The sequence below is a fragment of the Canis lupus genome, chromosome 6, assembly GCF_048164855.1.
Source record: "Canis lupus baileyi chromosome 6, mCanLup2.hap1, whole genome shotgun sequence".
NCBI classification, from domain to species: Eukaryota; Metazoa; Chordata; class Mammalia; order Carnivora; family Canidae; genus Canis; species Canis lupus.
Window position 1 is genome coordinate 47,434,249 of NC_132843.1, and position 14,339 is coordinate 47,448,587.

Here is a 14,339-nt window from a genome sequence, read left to right on the forward strand (position 1 = left end):
TAAGTGATTATTAATGTGACATAGAACTGCAATACATTTTTTATATTCATCTTTTATCCCAACCTCTTACTAAATTCTATCATTAACTATTGATTTCATTGTTGATTTTGGGTTTTTGCCATAAATCATCATCTGATCTGTAAATAATTTCAGTTTTATTTCTTTGTTATCTGCATATCTAAAATCTTCCTTTGTAGTTATAACTTGGGTTTGTCAAGGTGATATTGGAAAGAAAAATTACAGCAGGAAGGGCAGGCAAGAAAAGTTTTAAACTGTTTTATTGTTTAGGCCTGAATATCCATAGGTTGTTACAGAAAAACAGGTAGTCATGATGTTAAAAATAGCTATTATTTTAAACCACATTATTATATTTATCTGACATCAATGGATCTCAGGTTGCTGCCAATGTTGTACCCCTAAGAGAAGTGTGTAGCACACAGATATCCCTGAGGTCAAAGGACAGGTATTAAATAGGTAAAAAATCCAATAGTTGACATGCAATGGTCCATTAATCCAATTGTACAACATAACATAAATGACAGAGTTTTTGAGGGTCAAATTTCAATATTAGCCCTGTGATTTGTTCAGTAGTATCCTTAATCTTTGGGCCAGCAGCAAAATGAGAGAACTTGTCCAGAGTCCTACATAATCTTGGACCCCTACAGGGGCTTGAAATAGTCTATAGATCAGTTGTGTCTCCCTGGATCCTGTGCAGAAGAAAACACAAATCCTTCTGGAGAAAAGACTTCTAAGATGCCTGTGGATAGAAATTAATCAAATATAGTAGCTCACAATCATTCATTGATAAATATATAAGGAAACAGAGTAAGTAGAATGCAAAACATTTAGATCCCAAAGATTTTGGGGGATACTAGAACTAACAAATAGGGAATACAAAATAATTATGTATAAAATGTTTAAAGAAATAAAATATAGGATTATAAAAATAAGAAACAAATGCCTTTACAAAATGAACAGGCAGACTGGAAAAAAATAACAAAATGAAAATATAGGTATTGAAATAAGTTCAATATTAGATTAGATACAGCTGAAGAAAATTGTGGAATGAAAGGCAGCTCTGAGGAACTTGCCCAGAATGTAACAGGGAGTGAAAAAAGAAATAAAAAATATAAAATAGGGGCAAGAGCTATGGAAGACAGAGTGGGAGTATGTAAGAAAGGGCTAATTAATGACCCAGAGAAGGAAATGATGAGAATGATGGAGACCATATCTGAGGAGGTAACAGCTGACCAATTTCCACAACCATGTTTTCTCGGAAGAACAAATAAAAGAAACCATAGTTTGTAGTGGAACAGCAAAGAGAAGAGCATAGAAGCAGACAGGGGTAGGATAGATATACAAGGGCATGTAGATGACTGCAGAGTCGTGTGCAGCAACATGGGGTCCCGAGGAGAGCAGAGTCACACCTTGTTCACACCAACGGAAGATAACTATCAATCTAGAATTGTATGCCCAGAAGAATCTCTTTGGGGTTAAAATAAAGACATTTTCAAAAAAGGAAAGATGTGTTGAGTTTACTGAAACCAAAATACTTCTGAAAAAGAGCAGGGAGGGTATGAAAATTAAGAAATTCTAAAGTCATTGTTATGAAGGTGTGAGATATTAATTTTTGTTTTGTTAAGGAAAGTATGGTAAAAATTTTTAAAGAAAACCATTAAAATAGCAAAAACAAACAACGGGGAAAATCGAAACATAGTGATAGAGTTGCTGTTTCACTAGCACAGGAAGAAAATTACCCTTCTCCCAAAGAACCCTTTATATACTTGTGATTTCCTATTTTCTCCTCTTTAATCACACAAAGAGAAAGGGACATAAATTTTAAAAATGAAAGACCAGTTCTTCTTTAATAAAGCCAAACGAAAGGCACCTGGGTGGCTCAGTCAGTTAAACATCTGACTCTTGATTTAGGCTCAGGTCATGATTTCAAGGTCATGACATCAAGCTCTGTGTTGGGCTCTGAACTGAGCATGGAGTCTGCTTAGGATTCTCTCTTCCTCTCTGCCTCTGCCCCTCTCTACACCTTCCTGCTGCTCATGCCCACATGTGTTCTCTTTCTCTCTCTCTCTCTCAAAAAAAAAAAAAAAAAAAAAAAAAAAAGCCAATAGATGTAGAGGGTTACAGGTGGGAGAATCATTATTTATACAAGAAATTGTTCTTCATTTTATATAAAAAAACCCATAGAATTATTTCTACAACACATGCCCTTCATGTATTTTTACCCTAGATCTATTTTTTAAAAATAGTGGTAAAATATAGATTGTAAAGAGAGTACATAAAGAATATATATGTAGAGTTTAAAGACCAATAATAAAATGAACAGCATATGCCCAACAACCATGCCAGAAAATGAATTATCATAACCTGGAAGTTTTCTGTGTGACTTTTCCAATCACATTACACAATATATCTGCCAAAAGTAATCACTTAGCTGAATCCTTGGTTTTTCTTCACTGTTGTTACTAGACATTTTTATATCCTTACATAATATACTGATTAATTCTGAGTGTATTATGGAATTGGAATCATATCTATACATTCTTCTATGACTGCTTAAAATTATTTAAAAAATGTTATCCATATGCATTTTTGGAGCTGTAAATAATTTTCGTTGTTATATATTATTCAGTTCAGAGAGGTAGTAGAATTTATTTATTTACTTCAACCTACAATTTGGACTGATTCTCACTTTTTTTGCTGCAAATAATTCTCCTAAAAATACTTGTATATGTTTCCCTGATGAATATGTGCAAAATTTTTTCTTTCTCTTTTTTTGAATTTTTCTGATATAAGTGAAATTGCTGTGTCCTAGGATACGCATGCATTCATCCTAGTGTCTTAATGTCTAAATGAGATGTAGCTGACTCAAGCTACAGGTCAACTACATGCGATTATGTTGTCTTTATTCCAGAACTTTCACCCAGTGGGAATTTACAGACAACCTGGAACATCGAAGAAAGGTGGAAAATTATGCTTTCCCTCTTAAATTCTACTATTTAAAAATAATACATATAAAAAAATAATGCATATCACTTCTGCTCACATTTATTTCATTGGCTTTAAGCAAGTTACATGGTCACACCCAGTTTCATGGGAGCAGGTAAGGTACTATCTTTCCCACTGGATGAAAGACAACTAGGAATATTGGTCAGGACCTCTAACAACTGCCATAGTCCACCGTTCTGGACCCCAAATATTTGGTTCATTCTCCTTTTCACCAATGCAGAACATATAAACACCTTTCTCAGGGAGGTCAGTACAGATAGCCCTATCCAGTCATGGCATTGAGCTCAAAGTTCATGACCTTGGGGTGATGGGCAACAGCGCTTAAATGAGAGGTTTCAGGGGTAAGATTTATGATTGAATTGTCACCCTTAAAAAATAGGTTGAAGTCCTATTACAAGCTGGTACCTGTGAATGTGAATTTATTTGGAATTGAAATCTTTGCAGATGTAATGAATTTAAGGTGAGGTCATGCTGGATTAAGGAAGGGAGGGCTCTAATCCAGTGTGACTGGTGTCCTTGTAACAAAAGAAGAGATGAGAGAAGAGAAGGTCTTGTGACAACAGAAGTGGAGCTTAAAGTGTTGCTGCTGCCAGCTGAGGAATGTTCTGGATTATTGGCAAACCACCAGAAACTAGAAGGAGACAAGGAAGGATTCCCCCTTATGGGTTTCAGTGGGAGCATGACTTTCTGCCATCCTGATTTCAGACATCTAGTATCCAACTGTGGGACAGTAAATTTTGGTTGTTCTGAGCCACTCAGTGTGTGGTATTCTGTTAGGGCAGCCCCAGCAAACTAATACAGCTAGATCATAAACATTTGTCTCTATGTTAGGTACAGCGTAATTCCTCTTGAATTTAAAACCCATGATCTAAAAAGATATGTTTTTGCTCTCCCTTTTCTCCACAGCAGAATTACAGAGCTGGGACAGGGCCATGGCAGGTGCATATATTCTGCATGAGGGACAAAGAGGAAATGATTATGTGACCAGAGGAGTGGAATGTGGCAGATATCACCACCTCCATGGATCCCCAGTTCCCTGTCCTTCCAGCTTTCCATTAGGATTGTCCCTCCATGTCTCTTTGAAGTCAGGCACAACCATGTTACTTGCTCAAGTGAATAGGTTTGGCTCAGTTGGTTAAGCATCTGCCTTCAACTCAGGTCATGATCCCAGGATCCTGAGATCAAGCCCCATTTCAGGCTCCCTGTTCAGTGGGGAGTCTGCTTCTCCCTATGTGTCTCCTCCCCCCTGCTCATTCTCTGTATCTTTCTCTCTCTTTCAAATAAATAATATCTTTTAAAAAATTAAAGAAATAAATACTTGAATTTAATTTCTAATGTCCCACAAAGCCTTTATTCTTCAGACTGAAAGGGATCTATGAGTGTAATGACTCCCCAATCCAATTGTCTGCTCAATGCTTTGGACTCTATTGCTATTAGGACTGCTTGCACTCACTCATACATTTATTGAATGATAGCTATATATCAGGCAATGACAACTAAAGATAAAAAAGTCACAGTTCCTCATATGACTTTATTCACAATCTGAAGAGGTATTCAAGGATGTAAACTCTTCCTGTCATGGCAGTGTGAGCATTTCTACACAAATCTTTCCACTGTTTGGTCCCCTGAGGAGACTGAGTCATCCTTCTATGAGCTGCCTTTTGGGGCAGAAATCTGGGGTGAGAAGTCCCTGCAAGGTACATGTGGCCAGAGAGGAAAATAAGGGACAGGTCATAATGTGATTCATTAGTCTGTGGAGAACCTAGGCTAGAAAGAAAAGACAGTTGTGGGAATCCAGAAATCAAAAGGTCCAAGTGTTGGAGAAGGGCAGAAACAGGAAGAGAGGAGTGGGCCACACCTGGAATCTCCAAGATAGACAGAGTGGCTCTGCCCTGGGGCAAACTGGAGACCTGAAGATCAAGGTGGGTTCCAAGCTTTCACTGAGAGGAAATGACATTTGAATTGCTGCTGAAGGATAACTAAGGGTTCCCAGTAATCAAGTGTGCAAGATTCAGTGCATGGTGGATAAGGAATGTCACAAGTCTTTTGGGGTAGAGAAAAGTGACATGGAATGGTCTCTGGCACCAAGAATGGAGGAGCTGGGGCTCCAGACCATTGCACAGAACTTTGTACCCATGCGTGGAGATATCAGAGACAAGACATCAGTGAAGTTGTAAAGCGGGACTCAGTATGACCTGAGTGGTTATTTTGGACAGGGTAGCTTTGCAGCCTCACAGAGAATGAGCTGATGTCAGGCGAGTCCCGTGGCAGGACAGTTGTACAGAAGGAGCCTGCAGCCCCAGCAGGGCACAGTGAGAGGCTGGATCAAGTCAGTAACAACAGGGATGGGGTGGAGAGAGGCAAGATGTTTCCAGAGCTGAAGGCTGGGATTGGGGGCCCTGGCTGGATGCAGATATGAGGAAGCCTGGTGAGTTAATGCAGATCAGGACTTCACACCATGGTGATAAACACCGGCTGGCCTTGGGGACCTTGGCTCTATCAGTGCTGCAGTGAATTGGTGATGGACACCAGGACAACCACGTCCCCCGCTGAGTTTACTTGTAAAAGGAAGGGGTTAACTAGAAAATCAAAAGTTTCTTCCTGCTTGAAGATTCCATTATTCTAAGCTCCCCACCCCCTACACCCCCCCCACCCCCGCTTTATCATACTTGGTTCTAAAACCAATGATAGATGAAACTGCTAAAATTTTTCTCTAAAGTAAACCTAGAAAAATATATTTTGCATGGCCTTTAGGACCCTAAGGGTCCAACATTTATTGAGAACGTGATGAGCCGTGTGCTGAGGCAGAGGACTTGGCTTTGGAATTTGACCTTGAAACAGTGCATCATAAACAGACCCAGAGGGAGGAGGTGAGGAGAGCTCAGAGATAAGTCAGGAAATTTGAATTGAGCAAGATAATTAAAAATTGAGAACAGTTTTCCTCCTCGCTTGCTGTATTTGTTACAAGCTTGTGGGTTATAGAAAGATTGAACTTCAGTTTTTGAGCAAAACATGTAATGAAACCAATCGATTTTTAGGCTGTTTGGTCATTCATATCTTTTTAATCATTAAGAACACTTCTGAAAGGTTTAGTTCTTTGTAGTGGATCGTTTATGAGATCTGTGGATATAACCTCCATTATCTGAGGTAAGTTCCTGAATACGGTACAGGAAAAATGGTCACAAACCACACATTTAATGGGAATGATTAGCAATAAAAAATGCAACCATTTCCCTCTGCATTGCCAGCAGACCTCCTGATGAATGTTTTATGTTAATGTGCAAATGTTCTTTTTGGTCTGTCTGACTTTAGTGAAGCAGCTTGAAAATATTTCATCCCACATTTCAAATACTTTGTTCCAAGGATATGGAATAATAAAATGTGCTTCCCAGCATCTTGAATAATAAATCCATTTATTCATGAGGCAACTAATTTTGTAAACTTCATGTAATTTAGGTTTTTCTGATCTGATGTAAGATTTTCCAAGAAAGAGGAAGGATACAGAGTAAATAAGAATCTTCTCTTCTTCTTTTTATTTTTCTGAGTGTCATAGTAAACCCGAAGATGCCACACAGACTCTTAGAACTAAAATATGGGATGTTTTGCTCAGAGCCAACCAGGCTTATGCTTTAATATCCTTAAAATCGACAATGGGCTTATGTCAGTGATGGAAGACAAATGGATAATGACTTCTCGAGAAATAGCTTTTGACTTACCTTCTGTTGTGGAAGAACACAATTTAAATCTGTGGTGCCATGACACAGCCTGTAAAGATGCAAAAGGAGGAAGTAAAAATTGTGAGGCACATCTCCTGAGGCTCTGCAAGGAGGCAGAGAGAGAACCTGTCATTACTATTTGGAAGTCACTGGGTTAGGGGCTAACCATCATTTTGATCTGGCTTGAAGTTTGGTTGGGGTGGGTAATGTGGCACATTGAGCTGGACATGGGATTTTGGTAGTTGGTAAAAGTGGTGGAAATGAGATTATTTATATTCATTAATTCATTTATTCATCCAGCCAGCCATTCATTCAATAAATATTTGTTGACACATTGTACACACTGCTGGGAAGAGAGCAGTGAACGCTATAGACCGAAACTCCTGTCTTCACGGAGCTTATACTGTAGTGAAGGAGGCCAGATAATAAACAAATAAGCAAGCAAAAGATCTAGCATGTCAGAATGTGATAAGTGTTGTGGAGAAAAATAAAGCAGGGAAGGAAGATGTGCTGATGGGGATCCAGAGGCTATTTTAAATCGACCACAGGGCAAGGTCTTGCTGCTAAGATGACATTTAAGGAGTGAAGGAGAGGATGGAGACCAAGTCAGTTGGGAAGAGGGGATACTCACAGGCAAGAGCCTTTCAGATAGAGGACAAATAGCATGAGGAAAGGCCCTGGGACAAAAGGATTCTGGCTCATTCATGGAAGCAGATGGATGGAAGAAAGTGGGCCCAGGAGAGAAGTCTCCAAGACGGTGTGCGAGTTGGGGCTATCCAGAGCACATAGTGCCTTGTGGATTCTCACTTTGCCAGAGATAGAAGCCACTGCAGAGCATTAAGCTAAAGGGTACTGTGATCTGATGTGGATTTTAAATAATCACTTTGGGTGCTGTGTGGAGAACAGGGTGTGGGTGGGGGTAAGGTGAAAGCAAGGAGTCAGAGATGGGCATCTTGCAGTCATTGAGATATGGAATGGAGATGCTTGAACCTGGGAAAAAAGAGCAGAGGTAAACAGCTGTTGGATTTAGAGGAGATTCTGAAGGTAGAACCAACGGGACTTACTGATAGACTGGATATGCTGTATAAGAGAAAAAGCAACATAAATTATGAAAATAGTCATCTGAGCACCTAGGAGGATGACACTGGAAATTGGGAGCCTGTGGACAGTTCAGAGGACAGGTTAGGAGTTTCTGTCTGAACCCATTAGATTTGGAATGTTTCAAAGTGTGGAGGGAAGACAAAGTGTTTACTCCCTCGGACTTTAATATTTATTGTCCAGGAAGACAGACATGTGTGATAAAAGTTTGTAAAATAGAAGGGAGTGACAATCACAAAATTTAAGGTAGTAGCTTCTCCACTGGGGGAAGAAAGGGCAGAGTGTTGGCATCGGGAAGGAACCATAAGTCGATGCCATGAAACTGGTGATGTTTCATGTTTTAAGTGGATGAGAATATTCACTGGTGTTGATTTCATTATGTTTCATAACTTACATATATTCTTTTGTATCAATCGGATATTACACGACAAAAATATTAAAACAGAATGAGAGGAATTGGAAACAGGGATTCTAGACAATTGTTTTGAGGAGTGCTTCTGCAAAGAGGAGCAGAGAAACTGGGTTAAGTGGAGTAAGGAGAGGGTGTTTTAAAAATTGAATAACAATAATAATGAAGGGCTGTATGCTGCTGGGAATGCTCAACTGGGGGGCCGCATTGGTGGTGCAGGGGGGCAGGGTGAGCATTCTGCAGACTCATCCTTGAGTGGGAGAGACAGTTTGCAGGGTGCCGCCCACCACCTGTCCATTGATGGAGTTCCTTTTATATTCTACATATAAATCCATTATTGGTTTTAGATATTGAAGGTGCCTTTTCCTGGTCTGTCAACTCTCCTTAGCATCATTCTTCATTGAATAGACATTCCTATTTTTGATGTTATCAATTTAACAAACATTTTGCCTGTGATGCTGATTTTGAATTTTGTTTAAAGCAGTCCTCTTCCAGGTCATGGAGATCGTCTCTTATGTTTTATTATATTAAATTTATAATGTTAGGCCATTAAGCCACCCAGCATCTACCCTTGTTTGCAGCATTAGGTAGTGATCCAGCTTTAAATTCTCCAAATGGTAAATCAATTTTCCCAACACAGTCTGCTACACAGTTTAACTTTCCTCATCAATTCGTGGAAAAATAATTGCTAGTATCCTCCTCGCATCATTGTTTTCTCCAGGTTGCCTTTTTGTTCTTCGTATGTTTTGGCTTCTGTCTTTCTCATTCAAAGTTTTTACTCAAATGTCTGGTGAGTCCCTAACTGTGTGTTTGTACGCTTTACAACGGTCACACGGACAAGCTGACTGGAAGCTCTGTTTGTGCAGGAGGACCTCCTGCTCATAGGCCGCTGGTGGGGTAGTCTGCTGGTTAGTGCCTCAAAGTCTCTTCAGCTCAAGGGGCAGATTCCCCCAAGAAGGGTCTTCTCCTATCCTGCAGAGGATATCATGGAGCTGCTGGCTTTTAGAAAAGGTAAGGAAAGGCCTGGGGGAAGGGATAGTGTTGAGGGAGGTTTTCAGACTAGAGTATACAACTGTTTTATACAAGCCCTCTGGTTTTGGGGGTGGGCACCCCCTGACTTACACCACATCTGTGTGTCTATAAGCCCAGAGACTTTCAGTTCACACTATTAGAGAATAAATGTTCAAGTCCTCTTTCTGGGTTCAGATAGGGGAACTGGGCTAGCTAAACCAGATTTGGGGGACATGTACGTGGTTCTAGATTTTTGCAGAGAAACTGGGCTCAGTCCCCTCGTTTTAGCACCTCTATCCCCACACTCTAGACATCCTCAGGGACTCCGTGGAGTTGAGGAAGTAAACCTTTGGCTTCTTGGCTTGAGGCTCTTCAGGCTAGAATTCAGCTTTCTTGTGACTTCTAGGTCATCATTTAACAAACATTTTGCCTGTGATGCCGATTTTGAATTTTGTTTAAAGCAGTCCTTCTTCAGGTCTTGGAGATCGTCTCTTGATCTATTTACTTCCTTGCTTCCAGAGTTTAGGGGCACTCACTTCTTTTCTACATCTTTCTGTGGGACTAGAGACTTACAGCTCCCACTACCAGGCTTTCTCGGAAAAAAGCTGTTTCAGCTTCCCTCAAAGAGGAGGCCTCCAGGCTGAGGCTTCACTAGCCTTCCTGGCTGGCCCCTGAGCTACCTGGCACGTATGTGAGATGCCACCACATTTAGAGGAATTCAACTCGCCCGTCTATGATGACACACAGAACAAAAGACAGCTTGTGTCCCAGAAGCGGGCCAGGCCCAGGGCCCCCACCCCCTTTTTGTCCACCTTCCCTCCTCCACCTCCTTCCTGGCCCCACGAAGGAGTCTTACCTGATGCAAACTGAGCCAACGCCTCTCTGGATTGAGCCTGGCTATGGGTGGAGAACGTAATTATGTCTGTGAGCTTTTCTCAAAGCTCATGGACTCTAAATTTGAGAGCCCAGCTGTGCAGCAAGAAGCTGCGAGACACCCACTGCTTCGTAGAACTCTCCAGCAGACCTGTGGGTGGATGCAGCTGGTCAGAAAACAAAGGCCTTTGTCTCCTGCCTGAATGATTGCACCTGGCATTCTAACTGGAAACAGGTGGCTGTGTATGTTCAGTGCTTCCTTCTGAGAGGGCAGACGTGCCATATTTAGGCTTCCGCTAAGAGGAAGGCAGTTATCCCTGACCTTGTGTCAAGGGTAGTCTAGCCTGATCCTGCCTTGGACTATAACATGATTTCCAGATCTGTATCATTTTTCTCCCAAGGAGCTTTGCAACACAAAAACACATTTAAATCCCACCCAACACCCAGTTTGTAGCTATGGAACCAGAGGAATAGAGATGCCAAACATATTCACTGCAACTCCACATCAGAGGTGGGTGCTGGTACAGAGTTCAGGCTGTGTGCCTTAGCTGACTCCTCCAGAGACTCTAATTTTTCCGGGAAGATTATGGGAAGAGTGCAGATAATTTTCAAAATGCTCTAACCATTTCTTGGAATTTTCAATGTTTGTTGATTAAACTTTCTGACCTGAGGCCATGGTGATGGATTCCCAGAATATTTTTAAAATTAAAACATAAAAATGTTAAAAAGACACTGAACATTTTGTTGGTAAAGCTGAGCCTGCATAGGCTGGAAAGTTAGAGTATAATCTTTCATGAAGGGAAGATTTGGATGATGAATTAATAATGGAATAATGATATTAAGTTCCTAGGATGGAAATTGGGTCCATTGCATGTGCACAGGGAAAGCTGGATGAGGAGAATTAATCAGTTACTTAGGATTTCACACAGAATTCTGATTAGTGTATTTCTTTCCAGTAGTCATAGCAAAATAAAACACCTAATGCTCTATCAAAGATGCCTCACAAATGTGCCAGGCAATAGTACAGTCACTGTAAATTGCCCTAGATTTGGATCGTGTTTCATAAAATGGGGAAGAGTGGTGGCAGTTAGGACAGTTGAGGCCTAGCGAGGACCCATGGTCCTGGTTCAAATCATAGAACTCCCACTTCCGGTTTTTCTGAACTACTATTTATTGTGTGTTAGGTTGTTTTTTTTGTTTTTTGCACACACCCCCCCCCCCCCCCCCCCCGCCCCGGTCAAGGTGCCTTTGAAGCTGAGGTTCTCAATCTGTTGTGTTCCTAAGGTTAGCAAATGTCAGGACAAAATGGGGGGTTGATGTAATTGCCACCATGTGGTAGAGTGAACCAGTAGTCACATTCCCGTCTCCCTGTAGTGTGGTTCTACCTTTACAACCTTGACCCCACAGAGAATGGAAAGTACTTCACTCTTGACTTTGGGCTCAGCTGTGGGATTCAGTTTGCCCTGTGGAATGTTTGGGTTTTCTCTCTTGCTTCTCTGCCATTGTCATGGGAATAACATGTCCCAGTCCCAGCTGCCCTAGTGGCCCAGAGGGAGAGGCCTAAGAAATAAAGCTGTGCCACCAATCCATAAGAGTGACCAAGAAATAAATCTTTATTCTTATATGCCATTGAGCTCTGGGTGTTATGTAGAATTGTTGTGGCTATAACTGATAGACCTACTCAACATTTTATTTGATTTGCCAAGCAAGAATAGCAAAGGGCAAAAGTTCTCGTTATAATTGCCATCATTTCATATTAAACAACATCTTATTACTGAAACCCGGAAAGAAAAAATTTAGAATAAAGGATTTTCCTTCAAACTAAAGTATTTAACTCTACGAAGAACACATTAATGACTTTTCATTTTCTTCATTTTTTTAAATGGGAACTGTGAAAATGTCATCATTGGCTTGTAGCAGTCTGGGAATAACTATAGTCTCTATGCAGAGAGAAGGGTCTAGTTTGGGATCCCCCAGAATAACTCCTGGGCTCTCCAGCTATGTATGAGTTACAGTTCCTGCATATTTCTTTTCCTGTATCTCAGGATACCATTTTGCTATAATGACTTTCATAAAAATCTCTATTTAACTCTTCAAAAGGCAAGTGACACCCCTTGCATTTAAAGCACGCTGTTTCTGAGACATGAGGATGTATGGAAATAGCCAGGTGAGGTCCTTCATGAGGTGTCCTGAGTGGAGCAAATGCTTTCTTTGTTTCATTCTGTGGTTCTGGGTGCCCATGCCCAGGGTCTGTGACCAGCCGTCCTCAAGGAGAACCACCAGATCTGCATGGATTAGGCAGTGTGATGTTTGATTTATTTTCTCCACCTTACTTCTCTTTCTTATTTTTAGCATCACTGTTCACAAAGAAAATAAAGAAAATTGTCCAGAAGATTGAATATTGAATTGCTGGTTGCAGAATATAAATTATAGCCCAAGAGAAGGAATTTGGCCTTTCCTCTTGTTATAAAGCATGAAAGTGGTTATTCACTCAGGAAATCATGGTCTAGGGGTAACAAAAACAAAGGAAATTCAAATGAAGACCTTCCTGAGACAGGTGGAAAGCTAATTGAGTCTTCTAGATGAGAGCAAACCTACTGCTTTCCACCAGACCTGATGCCCACAGCCTGTGAATTTAGCCAGGTACCCGGGGAGGAGAATGTACCAGTTCCATGGCATACCAGGAGGTGATCAGGGGCAGCTGGGGTAGGCTCTGCACCAGTCGTGGAAGGACTCTACTCAGTTGCCAGATGTTTCTGGTTCTTGTTTCTATTGTTAAAAAATAAAAAGCAAACTATATCTACACATACAAATGATTGTATATAAAAATGGTAAAAACTGAATATGGTCTGGAGTAAAATTTTCTATATTGTACCAGCATTGATTTCCTGGTTTTGACACTATACTGAGGGTTGCTAGATTTTACAAATAAAAATATAGGACATTGAGTTGAATTTTAATTTCAGATAAACAACAAATTTTATGGGGACATCCTTCTACAAAAAAATTGTGTTTATCTGAAATTCAAATTTAACTGAATATCCTGTATTTTATCTGGCAATCCTAGTTGGACTGCAATTATTTTCAATGTCACCATTACAGGAAACTGGTTGAAGATGTGGATGCCATGAACTTTTTTTTTGCAATGTCCTCTGAGTCTGTAAATATTTCTGAAGAAAAAGTTTCAAAATTATATCCTCTGCTATCTACCATACATGTAAAAACACTAGAATACAGGCATCCCCAGGTAATCTGGGAATGAAATGCATTCTCTGCCTTTGTGGTTTATATGTTATTCATTGAGCTACAAGGGCTTGAAGAGGGTAGGTACAATTCTCTCAACTGTGGGGCAATGCAGTAAAGACAATTGGCAAAGATAAATTGTATGTGGCAAGCTTCTCATCCTGTTCTGTTAAAGTCCTGAATGCCCCTCACCTGCTGGCAGTTGGGCAGCAAATAGCATTTTCACTCTGATGTGTGGAAGTGAGCTCTCTTTGATTTCCTGCATCCCCATTGACAAACTGTCATGGCTACCAAAGTAACTTGGCTAAACAGAAAATAGGAGCTGAATTTCTATTTCTTATCCTTGAGAAATTGCTTTTAAGACTACTAAATATGTTGAGATGCACAGAGGAACAGCACGATCAGATTTTCTGAATTCTAAGGGACCAACGTCAAGTGACAGTCCAAGGAAATATACTTTATCCACTTTGTTAGGTATTTGGCTCTGCATCATTGGTGGTTTCCTAGGATGATGAGGTCTGGGGCTCCCTTTTACTCTACGATTTAAAACCAACTCAAGGAATCTAAGTTCTTGGCTCATTTTTCATGGAACCATATACTAGTCATGGAGATCCAAATGTTAGCACTCAGATGTGTGCGGAAAAATGAGTAAGGTTTGAGAAAAGAAGACTAGAAATCCTTGCCCAAAGTAGCATTTTTTTGAACACCTCACTCTGCATTTTCCTGTTCTAGTATTCAGAGATGCTTCAAATATTTGATAAACATGATCAATGAATGACTGATATACCAAGAAGCTTTCCTATATTTTAAATCTGCATTCTCTATGATCACCTCTTTATAGGACAATCTTATAGTATTGTTTTCACCAGAGAATAGATAGACCAGTCTTTCCTCTTGGATGTCTAAGTAAAAAAAAATTTTTAAATCACATTTGTAGTTTATAAAATTTTCTTTCAGCTTCACAA

The 14,339-nt window shown here is 40.2% G+C and overlaps 1 long non-coding RNA gene across 1 annotated transcript; it reads right to left on the reverse strand.

Moving 5' to 3' along the window:
* Positions 1–401: 401 nt before the first annotated feature.
* On the reverse strand, positions 402–10,316 carry LOC140634717 (uncharacterized). Its single transcript, XR_012032108.1, has 3 exons — positions 10,115–10,316; positions 6,741–6,789; positions 402–757 (listed from the first exon to the last, which is right to left on the reverse strand). It is a non-coding gene; the product is annotated as an uncharacterized lncRNA (long non-coding RNA).
* Between the last annotated feature and the right edge of the window lie 4,023 nt (positions 10,317–14,339).